The 25,139-nt window shown below is 43.8% G+C and overlaps 1 protein-coding gene across 1 annotated transcript in view; it reads right to left on the reverse strand.

Moving 5' to 3' along the window:
• The window catches only part of CERS5 (ceramide synthase 5), a 377,000-nt gene that overhangs the window by 221,802 nt on the left and 130,059 nt on the right, over positions 1–25,139 (reverse strand). The gene's annotated exons all lie outside the window — the stretch shown is intronic.

Below are 25,139 nucleotides of genomic sequence, written 5' to 3' on the forward strand. Positions count from 1 at the left end.
CAAAGCATCACATCATTGAGAGTCAAATACAGTGAGCAATTTTTGACACTATTACAATTCATCCAAAAAGTCCTTGCATGCCACACAGGCAAGTGCCCATCACGAAAAACCTGACTGACAAGTTACTTACCTTCAGTAACGCCTTAACTAGTAGAGACAGGAACTAGCCGCAGATTCCTTATTTTAGAATCTTCTCCAGGCGCCAGACTGGATCCGTACTTTACCTCTGTGCGTCAGTAGAGGGCGTAGAGCTACTTCACAGCAACCACATCTCCCAAATGTTACATCAACTGAGTCCATATTCACCCTCACCAACAGGCTGACATCAGTTTCTTTTGTGGCCATTTCCGAAACAAAACAGAGTCACATAAAGAAAAAGTCTCAGGAAACAGTATGCTAAAAAAGGAAAAATCTTGTATCAACAAGTACTGACTGAAAGAATTGCAGTAGAAAGCAAAGAGGGGATTTAGGAGACCGCAGGGCCTTCAGTTCGCAGAGTGGGGAGGATGGGTGGGTGAATAAAGAATCTGCAGCTAGATTCTGTCTCTACCAGATAGGGAGTTACCGAAGGTAAGTAACTTGTTCATCTGATTCAGGCATCTAGCTGTAGATTCCTGATCTTAGAATCAGATCCCCAAGCAATACCATCCTTGGAGGAGGGGCTGCGAACTGACCTCACCAAGATCCCCAAATAGGTGAAGCCAGTCTAAAATATAGAAAGGCACAATAGAATCTGAAAAATGATAGGTGAAGCAAGATGCTCACTGAAGAACTGATCTCCAAGGAGTAGTACTGGAAGCCAGTAGGAAGTAGAAAGCTACAAGACCGTGAGAAACACTGTATAGAGCCAGTAAAAGAGGCAGCCCCAAAAAGGGATGCAACCTTGCATCGGGGAATGCAAAGAGACCAAGGACAATAGTCCATAGAGTTCAGGCTCAAACTAATGGAAGGAACATACACAATGTGCTCCGCCACAGCGAACACATACAACGAATAAAGAGCACTCACGGATCGTCAAGGAAATTATCCTGAGAAACAATGATTGAGAAAAAGAAAATGAGAGAACAATGAATGCGTAAGAGCACTGCTAGAAAAACAAAAACTGTAAGAACCAGCTCTTATACAGAGAACCTGGATGGATATAGAAGGAATCCTCCGTAATAATTTAACAGAGACACTCATTCAAGAGAAGGAAGAAAACAGACAATTACAACCAAGATGGTTGAACAAGGTCACAAAGAAGGGTGTAGGTAAAATGCAGAGTAGTACAGGTTATAGAAGGCCAGATGACCATATGTGCAAAAGGCATACATACATCTAGATCTGAAGTAAAAGACGTCTACAAGAGATCTATTCAAGAGATGGGTGTATACATGCAGAGACACCCAAGGATAAATGCATATAAGGATAAATATGCATATAAAAAAAACAGAAATTCCCGTAGACACACAAGTCATAAGCAACATAAGAAAACAGTGCCCAGGTGCCAATCGAAAAATACACCAACAAGATGCCAAGACCATAAGGGCATCAGGGAAAGGGAGTCTTAGACCCCAGGCCCGAACCAAGAAAACATAGTATGAGTAGGAGAAAATCCATGGGTTTCAAAGAGTAAAGAAGGTACACACCACAGCGAGTCAAAGACCGGAACAAAAGATAACCAGGCCAAGAGCGTGCTTGCCTGAGGTACCAGTGTCGCCCATATCAAGGGGACAGAGAAACGAAAAAATTGAGTCCCTATAAGGGATACTAAATGTATAGACAGCTTATAAAACACCTCTAAGGAATACAAAATAATGTTCCCGAAAAATAAGAACAAGACTACAGTGCATCCGCACAACGTAACAGAAAACCAGCTACATAGAAAGCATTCGGGTAAAAGTGGCAAAAAGAAGCAGTGAAAAGAGACTCCCATGAGATGTGTGAGCAAAGATGTATTCCACATGGCTGGAAACAAAACCTGTCACTGGCAGCACAAATGAGAAGAAAAGTACCTGCAGAAAGCAGGAACACCACACTGGGTGTAATCCTGGAAGGGAGACAGTACTCCGGCATATGAAGGCGGACAAGAGTCAAAACAAGGGGAAACAAACAGGCCCGATAACCTAGATAAAAGGAATAGGTAAGACTCCGCACCATCATGACAATCCCTGAACCGGCATAAGGCTGAGTCCGCATGTGTGCCAACAAGGGTGGTGCCATCAAAAGGCATGTCAATTAAAGTAGTTTCCACAGGCTCCGGAAACCTTAAGTATGCAACCATGCACGCTGATGTAGAGCTATGTAAGAGGCTATAGCCCAACCAACAGAAGCAGTGGTATCCATACCACAGCGGATGCTAAGAGTGGCAGCTTGCGACAGGCGTGGCTTGGAAGCGACCAAGATGGCCGCATAACTTTGCGGCGCTCTCGAGCCCAGACGAAAGACCCCTGATATCCGTAAAGAATCCTGCAATCGAGCGGTGTACCCTGCAGGGATCGGGTTCGCCGACTTCCGACGCTGCTGGGTGAAACTCCGAGCCCGTTCCGACCCCGGGAAGTCGAGTACCGGGGGTCGGCGGTTCTGGGCCTACGCGGCGGAGGAGGGCTGTGGAGGCATCGGCCTCGAGTTTGTGCAGGGCAGGCCTTGGAGTGTGGACGGGCGGCCGTGGGTGGGAGGGCGCGGCGGAGGTGACCGCAAAACTGGTCCCTACCCCCCTCCCCACTGGCGGCGTCCTTGCTGATAGATGGACATGCTGGTGGTGGCGTTGTAAGGGACCAGGATGGCCGCTGTGTGTTGAAGAGGCCCCCCCCCCCTGCCGCGTATGTACCCGGGGTGCGGAGAGCGGGGAGAAGCGGTTCCCGGGCACCATCTTAGACGGAGGGCCGGGCCGGCCTACTTTGAGAGGTGAGGTGCGGGTCGCCCTGGGACCACTGAGGAGCCTGCTGAACCCTCTTTGACCTCTATAATGCAGGCCATTCAATCCCTGGGCGCCACTCTAGAGTCCAAGATAGACAAGGTGTCTATTGATCTGACGCTCCAACGAGCGGATCTGAACAAAACGTCGGAGAAGGCCTCCCAGAATGCCGCGGCAGTGGCGGAACTTCAGGGGGCCACAAAAACGTTGCAAAAACAGGTCCAGCAGCTAACGCAGCAGGAGAGGCAGATGGCGGCACGGCTTGAGGATCAGGAAGGGAGGGCCCGCCGCAATAACCTCCGAGTGGTTGGTGTGCCGGAAAAAGTGGAAGGGACTAGCGTTGAACTCTTTTTGGAGGATCTCATCTTCAACCGCCTGCGGCTCACGAGACTGTCTAAATTCTTTGTTATCGAGTGGGCACACAGGGCCCCGGTGCCACCACCTCGACGGGGAACCCGCCGTGCACCATCATTGCGCGATTCCGTGCCGCGGGAGCGTCTCGCTCCTTTCACGGCTATTCCAATTCAGTGCAGTCTTGTATCGAGACTGCTAGGGGGAGCTCCCGCGTCTCGTTGGTCTCGGCGGCGCATCACCTCAGATGAGGAGAAGCGCTGCGAGATCAATGTACGGAGAGCCTTGAGCCTTGTTCCCTGGAGGTCCGTATTATTCCCTGCAAAGCTTTGTTTACGCCCCGGCGGGGGTCCATACTGTGGAGCTGCTGCGGTAATCGCCTGCGGGCAGGTTTGCTCTGATTTAGGCTGCGATAAGCCTTCAGCGCGCTGGGTGGAGATTGGGACCTGTCAGGTTCGTCCTACGGACCCGCACGCTTGAGGCCTGGGCAGCCTATACAACGAGGCTTTACCCGTCCCAAACACGTTGCAGTCTTCCAGGCTGCCCAAAATAGCAGAAGGGAATATTCCCTTGTCCCCCACTCTCAGACCCCCTTGACTGTGGGGGGTGATACCTTTCTACATAGAGGCAGGCTTGCTGACTGGGGCTGCAGCTTGGGATTTTCTGTCTCAGGCTCCCTTTGCCTGTGGGGGAAGATTCTTTTGTCTATAGAGACAGGTTTAGACTGAGGCTGTGGTTTTCTGTCTACTGGTGTTTCTGGGACACAGGTTTTTCATTATGAGTAGCGAAGACTTCTATGAAGAAGAACAGGTCTAGTACCTACCTTTGACGACCAGTTCTTCCAGGCAGTTGACGAAGTCAATTTTTAAATGTGTAAATGATGTAGTGGGACCCATGGAGGAGCGCCTGTCTAATTGCATCATAGCGGAATGCACCAAGTTGGCGTACTCCCACTTGGAGTGGCAATAAAAAAAGGTTATGCATAATGTTAGCCTCCGCGTCTTTAATGAAATTTTGATTCTCATTTCACTTTGATTGGCAAATCGCCATTCTCCCTCAAAGATGTGTTTAACCGCTAGCTAAAAGAACTTTGCCTCCTCCTTGATACCAGAGGCCACAGAGAAAAGAGACCCAGGATCTTCCTCGGAGTCAGGGAAATGCCCAAATGGCCGGCCTCCTTTTCCTCCTCACCTGGCATATCTTCAGCTCCAAAAATGTTAGGCATCACCAACACGACTTATCTGAATTTTGTGCTGGACACACTTCTTTTCCACCAGCAACTTAGTGTTTTTTTGCAGCAGAAGGCAATGCAGACTTTGCAGGAGGTCACCATGTGTTGTGAGGAGAAGTAGAGGTTGCAGACATTCTTGTGACAGACGCTCCAGAGGTATTCCGATTACACCTAGGGCAGGAGTGGAATGGAGTATGTTCCATAATGCTGCTCTAGGCATATTCTCAAGAAGGCACTTGCAAAAGGGGGGGCAGCTGGCAGCAGGAGGAAATGATATGTTAAAGTGTCCTAGACGTTAGTGTTGTTCACATAGTAGGCCTGAAAGAGGAAGATGCGAGACGGAACCAAGAACTAAGACCCATTGTGTAGTAATGTGTCAGACTCACAGCAGCATTCCTCGAACGACCGAGTGAGATGGCAGAAGGGAACAATCTGAGGTGGAGTCAGGAACCAAGGGTGGGGTCACAACACGTCTTGTGATTCAAACTTCTTTTACAAAGTAAAGGTTGCAACCATCCAGGGACAACACTAGAATAGAAGAATGCAGAGTATATTCATCTACAGCTGCACATGTATGTACGTTAATAACAGTTATTTAAAAAATCAGATTTCTTTTTTTAAATAGGAGGCTTTTTTTTTGTTTTACTAACTCCCCACACTTGAACATCTGAAAGACTCCAATTCTGGTAAATGGACAGAAAACGTATAATTATATTGTTTATGAATTGTTTTTAAGAATTCAAATATGCATGCAATAGATACAGTATAAAAAAGGAACCATTATGTAAGTGGATTTCAGCCCGACTACTTAGTTTCTAAGGACTAGTTTAAAATGGTTTGAAATTCTAGATCAACAACAATTTGGAGTACGGAATGACCACTCTGATGGCATTTAATGTACTCAATTCTGAAAGCAGATTAAAAGAATTGTGGGAATTAATTAAGTAATAAGTTATCGATGCACCAGTGTCACCTTGTTTAATCGAATGAGCTGATAGATCCGATTCCACGCTACTATTTTTTTATAACCAGCCATGTCTTTCAGCTGTACTAAACGAAGAACATAGAGTTGATCAATCCTAGAATTATTCTCAAATAATATTTTGTGTATATTCCAGGCTTTATCTGTGTTCCTTTATGCTTGCAGAGTACTATTGGATACTTTAGCATTAAGATCCCGTGTTATGAATATCAATGAGGTTTCCCCCCTTCCTATTATTCTATTTATATAGTTAAAAGTGGGAACTAACATTGAATCTACTAAAAAGTATTTGATAGGCCATTACTCATGAATACATGCAATAGAAGCTTTGAGATTTGTCAAGTAACAGATTTTATCTTCTTGTAACCCAATCACCTTCCAAGAGAGAAGTGTACATTTTTGGTTAAAGTAACTCTCCTGTATCATTTTGGAATATTCTTCAATTTAGCATTCCTGGCGAACAGGATACCTTCTTTATTGCGTAAGTTAGTAGCATATTGTTATGAGGTTTTGACCGTCCTACCTTCTGAATTGACTTCGATGATTACTGAGTGAGCGGAGTTCTTTATGGCCAATATGAGCTCTTGTGGTAAACTACAGTCAATAGTAAATCAGTATTTGTAAAGCGCACAGCTACCCGGAGGCTTCTCGGCGCTGGGGGCAGTCGGGAAAATTAAGCGAGCTATTGCCCAGACTCACATGGTGCTGGGCTGACCTGCCGCCGGTGATCAAACCGCGAGCCCCAGAGTCATTCGCCCTGGCTGCAGCGCCAAACCTCTTCCCTTGAATTTGAAGGGATTTGTATAGCGCTCGTACACCTGGCGGTTTCTTGGCGCTCACTGGCAACAGCTACTCGGCGGGTCGGAAAAGGGGGAAAGGTGAAGATTCAGGATGGGAAGGCTTGGGTAAAAAGGAAGGTCTTGTCCCTTAGTTAATATCTCAGTGTCATTATTCATCCCTAGAATATCTTTCAGAAATACAGACTGAACTGGTAATACATCAAAGCAATTTTCCCAAAAATAAAAGTTACATGTACTCAGAATTGTTGAAGATGATAAACTTGTACAGAACTTTACCTTTGCTTTGGACAAATCATATTCATCAAAAATCTGAACTTATCTATTCTGGTGTGTCACGTTCTCCATTAGGAGTAAAATTGTTATGAAATGCATCTGCTAATTGATTAAGCTTTTGATCTACAATCTGAAGGGTCACAATATTCCATGGTGGAGTAAAAACTGAGGTTTCCCTCCTAACAATATTATCTCCATTGTTGGAGAGCTACAACCCTGAAAAATCAGCAGGAAATGTATCTTTTTTTTTTTGCTTTTTCATTGTTCTGCTCTTTTTAGCTTTTCACCTATTTGCTTCCATGTTTTTTGTTTTCGTTAGGATTTTCCATTCTGACAGACTGCGGCGTACAGAAGATATTAATCCATTTGATACTAAATAACCTTCTGAAAACAGTTAGCGTAAGAGCATATTTCCTTAGAACATTTATTTTCCTATTTTATACACTGTTACTAAATGTTGTTTTTCCAGCTTGAGTACTCATTCTTCAATTACACAATTTACATTTACTAAGCCATTGTCCTCTGTCTGCAGTCTACTCTGAAGTCTAAGCGCCAGGACAACCGTAAGGTGACAGCTTGATCTATATAAATGTACCATACAATACAAGCTAAAATGAAGATCTTAATTCTGTAACAGAATTAGCATTCATTTGGTGTCTTTGATCATTCATTCATTGGTGGAAAAATCTTTACTTGAGATACCACTGAATTGATCTCATATCTCACATCTCTTTCTGGTTTTTGAGAAACTGGACATTCCACAACATCAGAAAAGGTAAAATCCAATAGATCATGGCAGGAGATGTCTTCATAGTTTTCATAACAGCATATCCTGGTGTTGATAACATGTTATGGACAATTGCTGGATTTGTTGAGTATTCGCTGATCATGTCAGTATGCTGCGGCTTCATAATAAGGGACTGGGTGGCTTCATAGATAGTTTCTATCGCACACTAAATAACTCCATATGTAGTGAGCCTATTCGTTTTAATTCCAGTAATCTAAGAAAAAAAGGTAGGGATGGGTGGAAGTGAAACAAGTAAACCTATATGCAGAGGTTTTCTCGGTCTCAGATTCCTTTTTAAGTCTCGAGCTGTTGTCTATTTTTGGTTAACAATAGTTCTACTACAAATATTTTCAATTGTCTTTTTGTCAACTTCAGTCCTTTACTACACAAATATGAAAAGCAGTCCTTCGATTCCCTCAAAGCCTTCAGATGGTATAGCCTAGGTTCAATGGTTGCAGATTTTTATTTAGGAATATTTATAATATCAACTCTTCGCTTATTTTTTTTTATTCTCAGATTGATCAATTGGTTCTCCCCTAACTAAGTAGGTCCTCCCCTCCTAAGACATACTGCATGTCCAACAAGACTTCTCAAAACACGGAGGATACAGAAGGACCAATTGGTTTGCATTGAAGCTCTATGCAAAATTGAAGAGTATGATATTGAGTACCCATTTGTCCCAGGCGATTTATCTCCATTCTTTGAGGAAATCTACTCTGCCCCTGCTGGTGTCGGGACCATCTACTTGGTGATCACAATAATGCAGAACTCAACTCTCTTGAGGTCTTGACCTCTTGCACGGCCACAGCCTTGAAAGGGGCTGTCCTGGTGTTGTGTGGTACTGCCACTGTTTGTTCGTGTTATGTGCACTGCTGTGTGGTGTGAATGTGGTCTGTCTGGTACATGGCTGCAACTCCCCTCTGCCTGCTGATCTCCTTATGGGACACCCTAAACTGCAGACCCATATTGACTTTGCAGTATCATTGTAGGTTTGCATTCGTTGCAGGGAGTCAGCGACTGATAATCCAAAAAGGGACTCTTTAAAGGGATGCTAATCACTGAAGTATTATTGAATCTAAACACCCTCCTCCAGGCTGGACTTCTCAGGATAATGTCTGTGCATGTTTGCCTGCTAGTTGTATCAGCTGCATCTAAGATGGATTTCAAACAGGTATTATCAATGGTTTTTCCATCCTGCATCACTGCCTTCTATTGTTCCTACAAGATGTTAAATCAACTCTTCCACCTCCTCACTGGAGTTTAATATCTGCCACTGCATGTCAGCTGATCTTTCTATTTCCATACCATCTGCACCGACTTACTTCCTCAGTATGATAGTAGCGCAGTGGAAGCATGGGACAATTAGCCCTTTTTCTAGGCTCTGGTAACTATTATGGAGTCACTGAGGCAAGGTCCCAAACTATGCAGGGATTGGGATCACTGATGTTAGGCACCATGGGCAGATACAGATTTTTTCTCTGTGAGGGTAGAAAGGTTTCCAAAAAAAAACAGGATTCACTTTGCTCTTCATCTAGGTGGACTCCATATGAATCTGTCGCCCTTTTAATGAGTGCATTGTAAGGGGTCTTGTCTTCTGGAGATAAAGGCCTCAAATGGTGTGGGTCTACCATTGTGCCATGGAGTCTGTATCAAGACCCTGCCAGCCACTTCTGACGACCTCCAAGTCCTGAAAGAATCCTTGATCATATGGTTATTCCTATTCATAGATCACCTAGTGTTCCTCTTCAAAAGGTTCATGTGTCACACATGATTACAGCTTAATCTGCTTCTCTTCTGTGTCCCATCTCTCCTCCATCCTTACCGGGATTTATGAAGCTCTTGAGAGCTTGTGAATGTTTTCTTCCTTTGGAACAGTGCCGCTACTTCGGCTTGGAGTTAAAGTTAATTTCCCTCTACTGGCAACACCCTTTAACAGTCCTTGATCGGGTAGTCGTCTTCTGTGTGGAGGCTTCCTTCCCATTAGATACCTTCTCCTTCTAGCGGTACCAATCCACTTGGGGTGTCGAGCCAGAGTTCAAAGGTTTGTCCCCAACAGTGTCTCTGTGTTTGAAACCATGGAGCTTCCTTTGCTTAGACTTCCCTTTGACTACCGAAGGTTTCAGCGCGGACTGTGCTTTTGAGGAGTTTTACAGGCCACTGTCTACGGCTCTGTCCTGTGTGAATGAGATATTGTGGGCATACACTTTGTGTTGTGTCTTTCTGCACCTTTTGCAGCACTTCCTCTTTTATGACGTCAATGACATTCTCTCTAATGTCAAACCCTTCAACACTTCGTTTTTGTCAGGGGTTCCTCTGAAGATGGCAACCACATATGGGCTCCGCGGGGGTACACTTCACATCATAAGCAGATGGACATAACCACAACATGGTCAATGACACCAAGAGGGGAAAAAAAGCAGAAAGAAAAATACAGACCTAACTGCTATATCGCAAAATAATGCACAGCATGTGAATCCATAAAAGATTCATACTGCTGAATGAACTCATATCTGTGATTTTCCTGCATTGGCTGATCTATTTTTCTTTGTTTTTTAAAATCAATAAAATTTGCTCATAAAAAAAAAAAAGATTCATTTTGCTAAAACGGTATACACAGTACTGGTACAAGGACAGGGTTAAACTTCTTAACCAGTTGCGGAGAGGTGATGCTGTTGGACTGAATTCCAAATGTTTATCAGATGAGAGCATAGGGTATCCAGGGAGAATGCATATGACTAGGCATTGTTTAGGTTAAGTAATCTAATATAGCTGTAAAAGTTGGATGTCTTTCAGACACTTTGCCTAGATAGTAGACCAACACGTTATGGACATGTGATGAAATATGATTGGTTCTAAATAAGATTCACCCTTATGTGTATATTATGCGCTACGTTGATGAAAATAATCACAACCATTCTGATACCCATGATTTCAAACAAATAGTGAAAACCTAAATATTTATACAATAATAAAATACCAATGATTTTGTGTATACTAATTTGAAGATAAGGGTTGGGGCTCATTTATCAACAAATGAAGGTATTAGATTCTGACAGGTCTGTTTGACACTTTATCTAACAGAGCATAGCTCCATAGATGGGCAGTGAGACAAGTGCCAGTTCTTTTTTTCTGAGAAGAGGTCATTTCCTTTTGATGGTATCTACCGGGCCTGACCCCAATAACACTTCTCTCTCTCCAACAGCCATTTTAGCTCAGTTGTATTGCTTTGGGAAGAAGCCAAATCCTTGTCCATAGTTTGGGGAGTAAAGCATTGATTATAATGGCTGACTAGTGTTGGTAGTTCAAGGCCTCTCCTGGTACACACTCACCAATAGGCAATAATATAGATCTTATACTCAGTGGCTTAGCGATAACGAAGTTAAGTAAGTATAGGTGTGAATTACCCTTTTCTGAAGCTTCCAATCTTATTGGGAGACCCCCACACTAGCAGAAATAGCCTCCTGTCCTCCTATCGCAAAGTTTGGTGATTAAGAATAGAAGGGAATGCAGAGAGGAAAAAAGGTATGGGAACAAGTCTAGGTCTTCAGCCTCATGCACCATCACAGCCCAATACTATAAAGCATATACGAACAGATGTGCTGAGCAGAACATGGTAGGTTTTACAAGTCTCTGCTGTAGGATTATTAGTGCTGAAGCTATGAGAACTGGTGATTTCCCTTAATGATCCAGCAAGTACTGTTGGAGGGCCTTTGTGGCTGGACTCCATTCTGACCACTGTATACCGCTCAGTGAGACTCCACTTCATATGCAGGGTAGAGTTATGCACCCCATGGAAATTGAAAATTGTACTGTTACAATTTTGTTACAAAGTTTATGTTGCTTACCCTAGGATGTGATCCCCTCTTTATTTCCTTTTAAGTGTGTTTGCCTTGGACGCTTTGCTGGACTGCAGGATTCTTGTCCACTTGTGGGGAGAGCATGAGAGAATCTGAATTGATGAAGCAACTTAGTATAATATTCTTTCCCCAAGATGGGGAAGGAATGAAAGATGCAATCAGGTAAGGGGCACTCTGAACGTTAACAGCCTTAACATTCTCTTGTTTGAAAACTTTTTTTTAAGAGCTTTTAGTTCCAGCATTGAAAGGATTAAGCAGGTCTTTATAGTTTTAACGGCCACTAAAAAAAGGTGGATATGGCATTTCAACAGGTTCAGATTTCTCCCTAGAGAGAGACGGTGTGAAGCACAGGAGTGTGGGAGTGAAAGGAGCTTTAGATGTTAATACACTGTGGCCACCGTAAATGATTTATCTAATTCAGAGTTGAGTATGGGATCACAGTGTATGAGAAATTAGAAGCCTTCTGGAAAGTGGAGTACTAAAAGGTGGAGATCTTAACATGAGAACCTTAATTCTCCACAGAGTGGGTAAATTGGGGAGAAGAGGATAGGAGCCTAGAGTAAAACGAAAGAAGATTTGACCTTTTGCCTCTGTAATTAACAGCTTGAGTGTATTTCCCTCCTAAAATACTCTATTATGTTTCCATTAAGGTCGGTACCATAGAGTTTAATCGTTCTTTGGCATATTTGATTAGCGATCCCGTGGGATTGCTGCCTTGTGGAATGCACTTAATATTTGCATTGAAAATAAATGTAAAAAATAAAACAAAGTATTAAGGAGTGTAAATACTCGCAGTCCTTGAGAGATTAAATGAAGATAACTAAAACCCTGCAACAATTATTGAAAACTGATCTAGAAAGATGGAATTTGAACTATGAGTAGGTGAGAAGGAGAATCAACTCCATTAAAATGAGCCTTCTCCCTCTGGTGTAGTTTCAAGTCACTGAGTCCTACTTATTACAGAGCTAATAGAACAAGTTATTTGCCTTCAGTAACGATCTTTCTACTAGACACTAGCCTTGGATTCCTCACCCTTTCAATATTCCCCAGCATAGGAATGTATCTGGAAACCTTCCAAGCAGTACCTCGAAACAACAGTAGGTGGCACTATGCTGATGTGCAGGACAAGAAGGACAAGTGCGTACGCAGTGTTGGTAGCCTTGGCTCTGGTGGAATGAGCATGCATCCCTTTCAGAAGATGCTTTTTGGCCAGTGTGTTTCAGATCTTAATGCAAAGCACAATCCAGCCGGAGATGGATCTTTTTTGCATGGCCTAGCCTTTTCTCACTCACCAGAAAGAGCTGATCGTCCACCTGGTGTTCTCTCGAGCGAGCAATGTAAAAGCTCAGTGCTCTTTTGGGGTCCAAGTAATGGAGTCTCTCCTACGTAAAAGGGTAAGGCGGAGCAAAGAAGGCGATATTTTGATCAAAGTAGCGCAGCATCACTAGTTTTGGCAAGAAGGATGCTGGAGTCTGCAGAACCAGTTTGACTGGGGAGAAGGTGGTACACAGTGGATTGACAAAGTTTAAAACTCACCCATAAAGCAGATGTTATGGCAACGAGGGTCAAAGAACACCACATCAAATATATTAGGAAAAAGTTAATCTCCAGCTGTGGCATGAGGAAGTGAGAGGGAGGATACAGATGTTGCAAACCTTGCAAAAAAAACAATTTACAATAGGTGATTTGAATAGTGAGGGTAGGCTGGCAACCATAAAAAGGCAAAGAGACGAAAGATACCCTTTAACCACGCCCAGAATAAAGACTTGCCAGGCAAGAGACCAAACAAACTCAACGTCCCATAACTTAGCCTGGAGGGTCAATCTGCTGTGTGCCACACCAAAAAATGGTAGTGTACCTGGCGCACTCAGATTCAATTTACTCTAATGTTTCAATAAGTGTGCAATGTTGTGTAAATGCCTACTGAGCATAATGCATGTTGTTGTCCTAGTCGCCCTTGCGGGGCTGGGCCCCTATGGTTTATTGTCATTTATGCTCAGTAGGCATTTACACAACACCGCCCACTTATCGAAACATTAGAGTAAATTGAATCTGAGTGCGCCAGGTACACTACCATTTTTTGAATTCTTCTACTGACCCGTACCAGGGCAACACCGCCCACATTAAAAATGTCTTTTGATAGCATTTCAAGCATCACTGAAAATAGAGCATCAAAGTTTACACAACTGAAGAGGCAGATCAAATTTACAATCTGATAAAGGAGACCAAATCATTTGACGCACAAAGCGGCACAATTGCTCAACAACTACGGCAATTAGAATATTTAACGAGGAGAGAATTAAATCAGCGACTACATGCCTCAACTCTGATCCAGTATCATCGAGTGAAAAGAGTACCAAGAGGATTACGATTATCTATTAAACCCATGTTATATAGATTGCAGAGCAACCAACCATTTATGGACAAATGGTACAGCATCTTAAATAAATGCTCTTTGGATTTGATTTTATTACTAGTGGAAGAACTTTCTAGAGCTATCCATGAACTGGAGGAAGAAATATTCAACTTGAAAAACGACTTAACTAAAAGGATGGAAGCAGAACCATGGGACAAATTCATCGAGGAACTTAATGCTAAACTGGACAAATATGGGAAAAAATTACAAGAGACCAAACTACGAAAGTTCAAGAGAGAGACAATAGATAATAAATTGAATGAGGCATATACTTGGGCAGAAGTATATGCCCAACGCAGATTCACGAAGCGTACCACCCAAATGTCATCAGAAGAAAGTGTCGTCTCTGATGGAGATATAGACACTGCTAGAAAACCCACAGGTCGATCAACAACAACAGCGGATCAAACCAAAGCATCAACCTCTGGATCATCTGAATCAACAGCTAGTGTGTCTTTTTTAGAGGGGGCAACCCTGACAGGGCGTCCACCAGAGGAAACAACAATAACTCAGACAAGCAAACCTTTAAACAAAAAACTAGGAGAAGCAAAGGAAAAAGAAAAAGAGAAATCCAAAACAGGATTACGGTGTCAAAGTCAGAAATGAATTTAGTTCTAAACATATCACAACTCAAGTTGACATAATTTCAAAACCAAGTTTTAAACAAAGGAACATCTTTTGTAAGTACGTACAACTCTACTGAATTGGAGACTGACATTGCTATATTCAGATTTATGAGAACTCTGAGATTAAAAAACTTTTTTGCGAACATTTGTCCACAGGATTCGACGAAAGAAACTCCTATCTTCAAATCTAAGAGTACCTTCATGGCTCCAAGTTCTCATAAATCCCTTGATACCTTTGAAATAATGGTAAAACAAGACTTGAAAAAAATAAACTACAAGAGAAAACAAAAAAATTTGAGTCAAGCAGAATATAGTGCATTGAATGAATTGGCAAACAGAACGGATATCCAAATTCAAAAAGCAGACAAGGGAGGAGGCTTGGTAATAATGGAAAAAGATTTTTACAACAAGAAAGCACTGGAACATGTAACAGACACAACAACATATGGAAAATTGGATACTGATCCAACTCTTGAAATCATGGGGAATTTGAATACAATTTTGGACAAAGCAGAAGAACTCGGTTGGATCAACACCACAACAACAAAATATTTGATGAACATGTATCCAAAACGACCAAGGATTTATTTTTTACCGAAAATTCATAAAAACAGAAGAGATCCACCGTTCAGACCCATCTTGGCAGGATGTGGTTCTTTATTTGAAAACCTAGGAAGATTCATTGACTATTATTTACAGCCATTTGTCCAACAGTGGGAAACATACATAGAGGACACATCTGATTTTTTGAGATGTCTACAAAATATCAAGGATAAAGTTACAGATGATTGGATCTCGTGTACCATTGACGTAGTGTCTTTATACACTTCAATACCGCACGCAAGTGGAATAGAGGCAGTAGAGTGGGCCTTATTGAGTCAAGAAGATTCAGATGCACCTAAAAGCTTCATTGTAGAAATTTGGGAATTTTGCCTGCAAAACAGCTATTTCATGTGGGATGACAAATTTTACATTCAGTTAAGTGGAACTAGCATGGGCTTTCCAGGAGCGCCGGTATACGCAAATACCTTTATGGCAAGGTTTGAAAACGAGTATATTCTGCAAGATGAATCATGGACACAAGGATTAATATGCTTTCGTCGTTTCATTGACTATATATTCATAATATGGAAGGGCACAGAAGACAACCTAAAAAATAACATTCAAACATTGAATCTAGCAGATCCAAGTATTCAATTTACCTTTCAGATGGACAAGCACAAAGTCTCATTTCTAGATGTGCAGATTGAATTGAAAGATGGAATTTTACATACAAGTGTATTCAGAAAAGCGACAGACAAAAATAATGCATTACTTTATAGCAATTTCCATCCACCGACATTGGTGAATAATTTACCATTCTCACAATTTGTACGGATTTGCCGGGTCTCCTCAGATGACAAAACATGTGAAGAGTCTTGTTTGTACCAAAAAAACAATTACCTCACCAGAGGTTACCTGGAGAATCTAATTGAAAAACAAATTCAGAAGGCACGTAAGATTCCTAGACAAAAACTTTTGGAAAAAAGATTAAGATCTACCACTGATAGAACTGTTTTTGTCTCAAAATACTCTACTGCATCTTGGGATATCAAAAGAAGTATACTCAAACATTGGGAAATACTAAAGACAGAAGATTTCCACAAATTATTCGAAAACAAACCTCTGTTTGCTTATACCAGGTCAAGCAATTTGAAAGAACTTTTGACAAAAAAGAAAAAAGAGAAATTGCAAAAAACAGGAACAGTCAAATGTTGAAATTGTATCCACTGTACTAATGCGATATTGGTAGATCTACTTCTACACCCACAGTCAGGTGAAAAGATTACTTTACAGAACCGAAGTACTTGTGATTCTGAAAACCTAATATATACCATCAAATCTCCTTGTGGGCTATTGTATGTCGGAAAAACCGAACGCAAAAAGAAAACAAGACTCTCTGAACATAAGAGTCGAATACGAACAGGATTTAACATCTCCACTGGCAACTCACTGGAAAGACAAGAGGCATACGATAGCACAACTCAAATTCCAAATCATCGAGCAGGTGGAGAAACAACCTGGATCCGACTACTCAATGAAGCTTCTCCAACGGGAAGTATACTGGATTAAACGTCTTAGAACCTTAAATCCTATGGGTCTCAATGACAAATTGGAGATGTCGTGTTTTCTCTAATGTGTTCTTTTCACCTCCTAGCAGCACAAACACTCATACCTAAACAGGACACATTTTTTAACATTTTATTAGTGACGATCACCTGTGTAATATAGTATACTGATAGCATTGTTGCATGTATTTCTTGATGTATTTCATATGAATCATATTGTATGTATTTTATTTAGAATTAAGTATTTGTGCATCATGTAGTTTTTGAATTGAAAATCAGAACTAGAGACAGAACTAGTCCTTTGTTTACCTTCATGAATGAGTATTCAGAGATGACGCTGAATATGAGCCCTTCTTTTATTTCTGTTGATCGTAGTGATAAAAAGTGATTGTCTTGGCAATAGGACTGGAAGAGTCCCTTTATATTTTTCCATTTACTCAAGATACTTTTATGTTGAGCGAGAATGATTTGGGTTAAGATTGTTTCGTGGTTGTTTCACTTGCGAAATTAGTGATAATATTTGGATTCTGCCTCATGCATATCTACTTATGAATCAGATTCGTTTCACCGAGTTTTTTCGATTGAAAGCCTTAGAAAACAAAGACCGAATCGCATTTTTACTTAGCACGGAGCTCCGTATTTACACTAGTCCATTTTTGAGCTTTATGATCCTCTAACCCCGATCACGTGATGCGGAAGGATTATTTCTTTTCCTGAAGCTCGGTGAGCGTTATGGCGTTTGTCGACAGTGTTTGGAGCGGATGGCTGCGAGAGCAGGACATTCACTGATAGGTAAGAAAGCAAGCTAGAAGGTTTTAATATCTGATGTCATGACCCTTAAGATATAGGGTGGATAACAGTTTGCTCTTCGACTTTTTATTTATAGATGGCTCTCAAACGATCGGAACATTGTTTTAGGTAAGAGCATGGTCAACAACATTTCTTTTGCTTCCGTGTTTACCGGATTACATGATTTTGATTCAGGGTTCATATAATTTTACAGTGCCAGGATTACAGAGGAAGTCAGCGATCGCTCCATCTTGATTAGAACGGATTCTAAGAAACAAAGGTACATAGGATCTGGTCTTACATGTGTTTAAATTTAGTCAGAATTTGTTTTTGGATTTTGGTTTAGTCTGTTTGTTTTGCAGTTGTTTCTTGTAGGAATACATTAAGGACTTCAAGTAAGTTTTTGGTTTGAGGTGGCATGTTACACAGGTGCTGGTGACTGGGTACGATTAACTGAGTTGTATAGAGTAGAATTTCTTACTTTTTCTCAAATGAATTGGTCTCATGATATATTTTCTTTTGCAGCTATACCCCTGAAGAAGAGACTAAGGTCTCGAAATGCATTGGGTGTGAAGTTAATAATGTACATTGTGATATTGGTTGTAACATATGAAATTGTTCAAATGTAATTGAAAAGTACTTTGGATGTAAAATTCCTCCAATAATTTTGTGGAAACATAAAAGTTTATTTGAATGAACAAATGATAAAATGAATAGAACGGTTTATTGCGAGAAATAACTCATGTGTTGATGCATGTTGTTGTCCTAGTCGCCCTTGTGGGGCTGGGCCTCTATGGTTTATGTGTACCACACCAAGCCACAAGTTTTTCCCAAAGACAGGCACTCAGTTTTTGCCAAGGGGCAACTGGTTGCTAATGTAACATCAACCACCCCTAGGGGTAGGTTGAAGGTGTTCAGCTTTGGCTGCTCAAATTCCAAGCATGAGGTTGGAGATTACAAAGTCCCACGTGCAGAACCCTGCTCCGTTACTGTGACAATTTCGCCTCAAGGGGATGCCCGCTACTCATGCCCAGAAGATCTGGATACTATATTCTCTGTGCCCAATCCAGGACCACTAAGATGACTTGGGCCCAGTTGGTCCTAATCTTCAGAACTCATGGCAGAAGAGGTATTGGCGGGAAGGCAGATCAGAGTTCAGAGTTCCACCCTAGGCGGAACGTGTGTCCTAGCGAGAGAAGCCTTGCCAACTCCAACGTGCAGAACTGCTGACAGGACGTTTTTGGCCAATAGAAGGAGCAAAGATTTTCCAAATTCGCAGAACAGCCCTTCTGGCAGAAGCACAACTGCTTCTCGCGATCCATTAGATCTTGACAGTGGAGATGGTTCACCATTAGGAAAATTATTTTATAGTCCAGCCATTTTCAGAGGAGGAAAGCTTCTTGGCAGAGGGTCCGTGACCACACCTGCCATGTTTGTTGCAATACCACATGGCAGTAGTGTTAACCAAAAGTCTCCACTTGATGGATGGAAGTAAGGCTCTGAACAGTAAGCAGATATCCTTCACCTCCAGGAGGGTGATATGGTGCTGAGACTCCACCAGATAACCGAGACCTTTGATCTCTACCTCTCCCAGGGGGCCACCCCGATCCAAGAGTGAAAAATCAGTCACCACTGGCAGCTCTTGGTGGAGCAGGGTCTTCCTCCGACCCAATTGTGGTCCAGTAGCCACCACTGCAGATCTTTCTCATTCTCCTTCAAAATCTGGATGTGGATGTAGATGTTCTTTTGATGTTGGGCCCACTGAGACTTCAGGTCCCACTGCAGAGCCCCAATATGTCATTTGGCGTGCTTGACTAGCAGGAGGCAATGAATCCAAGCAATCTCGGAGTTGACCTCACTGATATCCAGGACATAGGCTAAAACATTAGGATCATAACCTAAATGTCCTGCACTCTACTTTGGGCACGAAACCGAACTGTGTCCAGAATAGCTCAGATGAAGGGGAGCGCCTGAGAAGGCACCAGGTGTGACTTCAGCAAGTTGATAGTGAATCCCTTGATGACAGGAGGTGGCTGACGACCCCCTGGGCCAAACCCACCTTCAACGGCCAGTTGTCGAGGTAGGGAAAGACTGGAGCCCCTGACCTCCAAAGGGGTGCTGCCAACACCGCCATCACTTTAGTGAACGCCTAAGGCGCACTGATGAGACCAGTCCCACTATGAACACTGACACTATGAACTGGTGGCCATCTGAAATGGGGCTCATCCCATCCAGTCGACCTGCGTTAGGAATCCGATCATCAAGTTCAACTCAACCCTATTGTTTGATCCACAGGTCAATGCAGTTTCGGCTTGATGCTTTGCCACTTTGAAAATCTGAGAAGATGCTACATTTGCTACCTGTGACTACCAGTAAAGACTATTGTCCATGTTCTCGTCACCACTAAGTCGAACTATGCAAACAGTCTTTACCTGGGTCATACAGAATGCTGCTACACGTCTTATCCTTAAAATACCAATTCAGTAATCAGTGTCGGTACATCTTTGCCACCTTCACTGGCTCCCTGTGAGCAGCTGCATCAAATTCAAGGCACTAATTTTCGCATATAGAGCCGTGGAGAGTAAGGGGCCTGCGTACCTAAGATGTAGACTCTGGCCCTACTTTCAGAGCAGATCCCTCAGGTCTAACTCCCAGAGGCTCCTACAGATACCTAGGGTCCATAGAGCTAGACGTGGGGGAAGGTCTTTCACCTCTCTGATGACCAAGCTGTGGAATACGCTCCCCCTCATCCTTAGTCTAGCTCCTTCCGAAAGGATCTTTAGGAAATGCCTAAAGACCCACCTCTTCCATACTCAGTCTCTTTCCATCTTTTAAACCAGTCCAGCTGTTAGCGCCAGAGGTTATATCAATTCTCTTCATTGTAGGATTGGTAACCTGCGTCATACTGGTTGCTGGCATCTGTGCCAAACAAGGAATGTGGTGTGAGGGATATTATTTGTGGAGGTGGGTTGTCAAGCCGTGCAGATTGTGGTTCAATAGGAACCAACCGTAGCCTGGTTCGAGGCTGTAGCAGCGCGGAAGCAGAGTGCACCATGTGCACCTCGTCCTCTGGCATGGATGCGGTCTGCATCTGTGTTGATGCTCCGGGTACAGCATGGATCATGAAGCTTGAGGCTGAGTAAGTGAGAATTTGCCCCAGGGAATTTAATGAATGAGGAACACTACCTTATGAAAGGGGGGCCAAGGGCGGTCCAGCAATACTGGAGCTAGGCCAGGTCAGTAAAAGACGGGGAGGCCCAGTGAAGGTTTCAGAGGATCCAACTGGCGCAGAGCGTGATCCAACCAACTGTATCCCAGATGGACAGCCTCCCAACTCCTTGGGGCCAGCAGGCACACAAGAAAGAGTCTGAAGGGATCCAAAGAGTCAGAGCACAGCTTTGGGGAACTCTTTGATCTGCCTTAGTGGTGCAGATGGCCCCGAAATCTCAGGTTGGGCAAGATTGGCTCTGTAGTCCACCAGCTTCAGGTTCGAGGTTGAGAGGTATGCTGATGCCCTCACGCCTTCCCTGGCGAACGAGAGAGTTAGTCAAGGGCGAGTCAAGCTTAGATATTTTATGTTTTTTCTTTGACTTACCCAAAGATTTGAAGCATGACCACAGGATCAACTTCTGGATCGGGACAAAGACCAACCTTGGAACTCCGACCTATCTAGACAAGGATTCTTCTAGTGTTTGGCAATGTAGAGTTTAGTCTCTGATCTCTACTACTTCTGCTCTCTATTGATGAAGGGCTAAACCTAGAAACACTTGTCTAGAGATAACAGCACTACCGGCCCCAACTATGGTGAAAAACTACAGCAACTTTGTTGGGAACTGTGCTGGGATGAGAAGCAGTGCGCTCCCTCCCCCTAGTGTTTAAAGGACTCCCATGAGCCAACAAGCTCGCCTGGCATGCACCTGTGTCCCTTTGGAGTTGTACTCTGACCTGTGAAGACTTGGGGAGCATTTCAGCAACCCCATATTATTTTTCTCTGCTCTCTACTACATCTGCTCTCTACTGATGAAGGACTAAACCCAGAGACACAGTCTAGAGATAACAGCACTACCTGCCCCAACTTTGGTGAAAAACAACAGGAACTTTGAAGTAAGTGTACTGCAGTTATAATAAAGCAATGTGGTGAACTGTGCTAGGATGAGAGGCAGTGTGCTTCCTTCTCCTGAGGTTTAAACCCTGTTCCCTTGGAAGGTAATTGTGAGAAAATGCGGGAAGGACTCACCTGGGTGTCTCTGTGGGAGGACTTTCCAAGACGGGATTCTTTCAACGGCAGGAACTGTATCAGAGGACTACAAAATCCATACCCCTCTCCTGTCTGTCCACAGCGAGATGCCGACGGAGACCCGGAAGTGAGAGGGAATGACTCCGGAAGTAATTACCACGATCCAATGAAAGCAGGCGGAATTCAAGTGGAGACGTCTCAGACCGGTGGCGCGCTGGCAACAAGTCAAGAGTACGGAAGACCGACGACAGACCCTGTGCGCATACAACTGAAGGAGATCCTAGGAGCGAGGACATCGTGGACGGAGAAGATGCGGGATCGAAAGAAGAAGACGCGTAACCAGATGAGAACTGGTGCGAGGATTGGTGGTGCCCTCCGGAGGATGCTGGCGTGCGGCCACAACTCTGGAGAGTTGCGGCTGAGCCCGAGAGTGAGAGCGTTTCGGGGAACCTGGAAGTGGGGTTAAGGGAAGCGGGTGGTGAAAACGGGGTGGGTTATGGGTAGGGGACGGGAGGTCTCGCTATTCAAAGCCCATGTGTTGTGAGCCCTGTGGAATCCCAAATGAGTGCCACCCTCTGTATTACCCTAGCTGAGCCGCTTCCGGTTAAAACTTCGTGTGGCATCTAAAAAGCAGTACGTCCTGAATCGAGCAAAACCTCTAGGCACTTAATAACCCCCCCCCCCCCCCCCCCACACCCCCCCCAGCCCAACCAGCACAAGAGAAGCCAGCCCAGCACAAGAAGGTGTGGTGACTGGTTTAAAACATATTTTCATATTCGAAACCTCTATCTGACGGCTCCCTCTTTTTTCCATCCTATGAGCCTCCGGGGGAGATCCCCTTGGGAACGAGTAAAGGAGCCGGGAACACCAACCTCGGACTCCCCATCAAGCTCAACCCAGGAAACATCGGGAGAAGAACAGGAAGGAAAACGACTTGAACAACCTACCCCTTCTACCCTTGACAATAAAAATCAACCTTTTTGTAAATTCCTACAGCCTCCTCGCCTGTTTATCAAACCTGCCCTCCCACAGGTGGTGTCAGAAGTGGGATTGAGAGGCAACATGGAGGCTGCCTTAGCAAAAATGGCGGAAAACCAGGAGCATCTAGGGAAAGTGATGGATCGCTTTCCTGGCAGTAGTTGAAGAAGATCGTGGCAAGTTACAGCAAGCACTCGCCGGACAAACTCAAACTCATGGAGCCGCTATGGACAAAATTACAGAGGCTCTTGGACACCAGAGAGGTCCCACAACCCTTCCCTCTGTAGTCTTGCAGAGATACGCGAGTGGGGAGGACCCAGATTAATTCTTTAATACCTTCGCAAGGATGGCAACATCAGCATCCTCGCCCGCATATAAATGGGGTCAGTACTTGGGTCCTCTCTTATCGGGAGACATACAGGCAGCATATCAGGCTGCTACAATCCAAGGGGTGGTTCCCTATGCAGAGATAAAATGATGTATTATTGAGAGGTTGGGGGTGGATGATGAAACCTATCGGCTAAAACTAAGACATGAAGGAAGGCCCTCAAGAGACACCTCGATCCTTATATTTTAGGGTGAAAGATATGACGGATCGATGGTTAAAACCAGCTACTACTGACAAGGACGGGATTATGGCCAAAATCTATTTAGAACAGTACTTATCCTCTCTTCATCCTCCTATACAACGGTGGGTACAACAACAGACTAATCTCACCCTTGAAACTGCCGGTGAAATTGCCAGTGCCTATAATAGAGCACAGGAGATACAAAAGGGACGAGAGGACGAGAGGATCCTACTGGCAAATCTGGGGGGGGGGGGGGGGGGGGGGGGGGGCAACACCTCGTCCTCCTCGTCCCCCAATAGTTGAGAAACACGAACCCCTCACTATTGTACCAAGCATCCCCCTCATTCGACCCCCACCTATGGGTCCTCAGTGTTTCTAATGTGGAGGGATGGGACACATCGCTAGGTTCTGTCCCCAGAAGGAGGAACTAATGGAAATAGGGACGGCCCACAATTATTACTGCTCTCCTTCAGAAAGGAAATTACCCCTTATAGGTGTACAGTAACAGTGAATGGTCATCCAGTAACTGCGCTGGCTGATACAGGGTGTTTACACAGTGTAGTACGACCTCAAGACCTGGGCGATAATATTGGTCCAATAGATGGAACCGTAGCTATCCGTTGTGTGCATGGCGATACGAAGCCCTATCCCACCACCCAAGTACAGATACAACATCCCCACGATTCAGGAACCACCTTAACAGTTGGTCTAATACCCCACTTGCCGGAACAAGCTATACCTGGGAATGATTATCCTAAGTTGTCTCAGTTGTTACATAGCACCAGTCCCTCAGAAGAAGAATGGTTGTCTTCAGCCCCTTTTTCCCAAGATGAGGACAAAGAATGGACCCCAGTGAAAACTAGAAAGAGACGAAAACAAAGGAGAGCCGGAAAAGGGAAAGACACGTTGGTGTTACCTATCCTACAAGAGGAAAACCCCTGGGAAACTGATTTAAGTTTCCACGCTACTCAGCGGGAAGATCCAGTGCTACAAGAAGCTTGGAGCAAGGCCCTTGAGGGTGAAGACCCACAGCACGTAGGTCCTTACTTCTTTAAAAAAAATGGTTTGTTATATAGAAAAGGGAACCCCTCAGAAAGCTCAGTTACTGGTCCCAGGTCCCTTCAGGGAAAGTGTTGTACCTTGCGCATAGCCCCTTATTAGGGGGTCATTCGACCTTTTTGCAAATTCCTACAGCCTCCTCACCTATTTATCAAACCCACCCTCCCACAGTAATATATATCCCTTGCACTCTGTGACGTAAAAGAGGCATCAAAGAGACCACTCAGGATCCACATGTGGTTGTGCAGGAAAAAAGGAACTGGTATCCGTGCGCAAGAGGTATTTCATTTTATTTCCCCACTCACTTTATTAATTTAACTTTTATCTGTTAGTTGCTCTAGCGCTGCCCGAGCGCATGGACCAGACCCCTGTCACGCCCTCATTGAGGTCAGTGGCTGACCCCATTCGTTTCAATTAATGTAACTGCACCTCTGGAATGTAATTTAAGTCATAAAAGGGACGCGCATTATTGCCCAAGACGGATTCCATAAAGACGCCTTGCTGATGTAAACAGAACACTGTGCCGTTATAAATCAAAAGCGGTTTGATGGAGGTGTACATTACAGGTCCTGCTAAAAGTCGTTTCATTTTCGCGGAGCACTACGTAAAACATGCACTGCTAGTTTTTTACAGTGACCAGTGTGTGAACTAGGATATGTAGTCAAGATATTAAATGCTCTCGCGAATCAACAGACCCAGGGACGTTAAGGGCTGCTTTTTATGGGATGCTATTCTGTGTTATTGCGTTCCTAGCCCCAAAGTCGCTCCAGGATGTGTTCTCCCTTATGAGTGCAAGTGTGGCCTTGAGGTCTTTCTTTGCTCCTACAAATTACACGACATCTTGGCACGACTAAATTGTTGCGAGTAGCACAGTCCCCTACCTGGGTGCATCCTATTATGGATTGCCACTTGCAGAACTGGGACATGGCCGCATGGATGTTAATTCATAACAAGCATTGGCAAAGCCAATAGGTCTCGCCTTTGGGGCCTTATAAGTATTTAATTCTGCAGCACAATATCCTTGGTGCAACATCAACTGTTGCATGGCTAAACACTTATAATGTCCCAAAAGCGAGACCTATTGGCTATGCAAATGCTTGTTCTTCTTGTTTTTCTGCCTCACTACTTTTTATTATTGGTATCTTATTGCAGCTTTGCCAGCGTCAAGACGCCTCCGGGA

Source organism: Lissotriton vulgaris, chromosome 1_1 (assembly GCF_964263255.1).
Source record: "Lissotriton vulgaris chromosome 1_1, aLisVul1.2, whole genome shotgun sequence".
In the NCBI taxonomy this organism is placed as follows: Eukaryota; Metazoa; Chordata; class Amphibia; order Caudata; family Salamandridae; genus Lissotriton; species Lissotriton vulgaris.